Source organism: Medicago sativa, chromosome 2, assembly GCF_051527215.1.
Source record: "Medicago sativa cultivar Bolivia chromosome 2, Bolivia_mono, whole genome shotgun sequence".
In the NCBI taxonomy this organism is placed as follows: domain Eukaryota; kingdom Viridiplantae; phylum Streptophyta; class Magnoliopsida; order Fabales; family Fabaceae; genus Medicago; species Medicago sativa.
In genome coordinates this window covers 44781581-44785054 of record NC_140750.1, presented here as the reverse complement: position 1 = coordinate 44785054, position 3474 = coordinate 44781581, and the positions used below count along the sequence as shown (strand labels likewise).

General features: G+C 39.6%; 1 long non-coding RNA gene across 1 annotated transcript; it reads left to right on the top strand.

The window, feature by feature from the left end:
* Window positions 1–959: 959 nt before the first annotated feature.
* Window positions 960–3153, top strand: LOC146946868 (uncharacterized). Its single transcript, XR_015026825.1, has 2 exons — window positions 960–1098; window positions 2962–3153. It is a non-coding gene; the product is annotated as an uncharacterized LOC146946868 (long non-coding RNA).
* Window positions 3154–3474: the final 321 nt, after the last annotated feature.

Below are 3474 nucleotides of genomic sequence, written 5' to 3'. Positions count from 1 at the left end.
GTACATGGATATTATGAAAGGATAGACAGGTTTCATAAGATTATGATTAGAGATGAGTAGAATCATCAAGATAAGTAGCATCAGTAAGAAGCATAAATCGCAATGTGCGGTAAAACAGATTATGTATGCATGATAAGATGTAAACATGGAAGATGTGTTAGATACACGTAAGCACTGCAGGGCAAACCTGGATATCAGTAGAACTCCAGTCTAAAGGCAAATCCTGAGTGTTTCAGATAAAGAAAAGTTACGTAGATGCAGAGTTCATGCTACGCAGAGAAGGAATAGATCTGAGACAAGCAATCCGCATATAACAAAAGTCAGTTTTAATCACTGTGTTCTCAGATAGTTCTGTGATTTTGATAAATATAGTAAGATTGAAGAGACCATATTCAATCATATGCAGAATAAGAAAGAGGATGAATTACATGCTTTGTTGAGAAAAATATTCTTCAACCTCACTAGAGTGGTTTGATCAGATATCATTTAGCAGGAACCAAAGGAAATAGATTTTAGTTACTGTGATTGATAGATGATTTCTAAATTTCGAGGACGAAATTTCTTTAAGGGGGGTAGAGTGTAATATCCCGCTTATCAGTAACGGAATATTACCCATCAGACGTGTCAGAGGACAAATGTTCATGGAAATGTCTATTAATGGCATAAGTCATGTATGAACTAGATATCAGAGATTAAGTGTTACAGAACGTCAAGTACGACGGAAGAATGTTTTTATGAAATATCAGTCAAGCAGGGGTTTATGTATCAGTGTCAGGTTAAGCGCGACCAAGACGAAGGGCATTTAGGTAAACTAGCACAAGGGAGTATATAAGTGTTTTTGGGGCCAAAATATTCATTTTCCCATTTCACTTCTCTCTCTAGGTTTTGGAAAACCTTTCTCTCCCCCTTCTCTCTAAGAATTGCGCCTCCCTCTCCTCTCTAAGTCATCCAAACTTCTTCAATACATGATCAAGCATGGCTTAGCAAGCAAGAAACAAGTAGAGGAAGAGATTAAAGTATGGTTTGGTGAAAAAGGGCTAAGGATCAAAAGCTAGGGTTTGAGCTTGGAACTTGAAGAATATGCAAGGATCATGTTAGGTGAGTTCCATAGATAGAATACCCACCTTTGGGTTTGTGTAATCTTGTAGAAAAATCATGTTTTATGTTAGTTTTGCTTTTATGAAATTTAAGTAACCCCAAGGTAATTCTTGTTGTTTACATGCTAAAAATTGCCATGAGATATGTTTAAATGAAGCTATATATGTTGTTGGATGTATTGGTGCATTACAGGGTCCAATTGGTCGAGTTTTGGGTCGAAAATGGCGAAAACCCGTAGCCGAAAGCACCGAAAACGCAAAAATTCGCAGCGCTGCGCCTGTACAAGGGCGCTAGGCGCCCACAAGTCAGGGAGCCAGCGCTAGGCGCCCTCCCTCTGGCGCCAGGCGCCCCAGACAGGACAACGTTCGCGTTGTTCTGCGCTCGGGTGCTTGGGGGCAGTCGCGTGGGGGTCCGTAGCGATCGTTTCGGTGTATTCTTGTACTGTTTTTACTTATCTTTCTACTGGTACAAGCTTAGCTTTATCAAATCATGAAATTTATAAACGGCTCGTAACATGGGTTTATGGCATTTTCGGTCTTCAGAAAGTATTGAAATTTGCACACATCGTCAATTGATCCTTGCACCATTAATCATGGCAATCTTAGCATGTATTACAAGGATGGCTCAAGAGAGTTTTAGCCGAATTATTCGGGTAGCAAAGAACTAGGCATGGGATGAAAGTAGAGCCTTGACATAGCTTGTCAAGAACTAGAATAGTTAGTAGAGAATAGAATGTTAGGCATGAGTAGTATGCTTGGCTAGTTGCGAAGTGGCATAGAGTAATCTCTTCGAATAGAAACTAGAGTGCCATAAGAGTATGGCAAGACGTGAATTGATTAGATATCTCTTCACATAGCAAGTTAAGCACGCATATAATTTACCTCTAGTCGGATCGTATAGGCATCCGAGGTAAAAGAGATAGCTAGCATAGATTTAATACTCATGCATTTATAGACCCAAACTTTAAAGTTAAAGGTGTCATGTCTCTTGTGTCCACACTAGGTTGGCTCAGGGGGTTTCCATTAGGTGAAACGGGGTTAGCCGTAAGGAACCCGCATGTCACTTAGCAAGTAAGATGTGGTGGTCGTGTCTCTTGTGTCCACACTAGGTTGGTTCAAGAGGTTTCCATTAGGTGAAATGGGGTTAGCCGTAAGGATCCCGCACGTCACTGCAGGAGTACCGTTGGTTTATACCTTAGATAGGTTTCCATCGGATAGATAGGGATTGCGCTCGGGGTTACTCCACTCGGGGCTTTCCGTAAAATGAACTCAGATAATAATTGTTTGTTAAACGCTAACTTTATGAATAAACTTGACTATGCATATTTATTAGATATATTTATGTTATGTCATAGAGCCTTGACGTAGATCGTCAAGAATAGCAGTGCCTTGACGTAGATCGTCAAGAATAGTAGAACATAGACGTAGATCGTCAATGACTAGTATGATAGCAAGATAGAATATGTTGTTAGATACAACATAGCTATGCATAGAGCAAGTATAGAGAAAGATATGCCGATGACGATCTTAGGTTTCCCCTAATCGTCCGGTTTAGAATTGTGTCATGATTATAGTATGTTTAGGCCTCGATACGTAGAGTGTATTCTTGGCGTTGCGGTTTTAGATTCCCCTCGACCGCCATGACACGTATAGGAAGTGAAGCCTATAACAAGTGAGATAAGGCTATGACGGCCCTAGTATGCACACCGTCTAAGTATGCAATGTCCCCACACACGTATAATCAACCGGCAGGTTGTATTTTAGACACGTGGTGACCGTAGGTTTTCCCTGAGGTTGCCTATAGCCTAGGATTTAGGGGAACTCACTGAGACATTATGTCTCATCCCAATCCTTTTTGTTTCAGATAAACAGGTTGGATTAGCAAGCTAGTAGCCGAATGGATGATGCGACAAGTGTTCGTTCGTACCCGCTGCAGGATGAGATGGATATTCAAGGATGCATCTATTATATTTTTTTTTTTTTTTTTTTTGAGAAGTTGAGTTATGTTCTTTGTACGAACGCATCTGGTTGTACATATATATTCATTCGTAGTTAATTGTTGTAATTTTTTTAATGTATCCAATACTAAACCTAACGCACGTGCTAGACATTCTAGATACGTCTAGTATGGGTGTTACAGAACTTGTACCTCGATGTCCCTCGATGCGAAATATGATTTTTAAGCTGAGTTTGTTTGGATTTTGCTAAACTGGAAGTATGAAAATGTGGTTCAATGATCCTCAAACCGAAAATGATTTTAGTTTAATATAAATTTGATAAATAGGAAAGTTAATATTTTGTTTCGATGACAGTTGACGCGAAAATGTGATATTTGATTAAATGGGAAGAAATACGAAGCTTCTTGATTGATGGATCA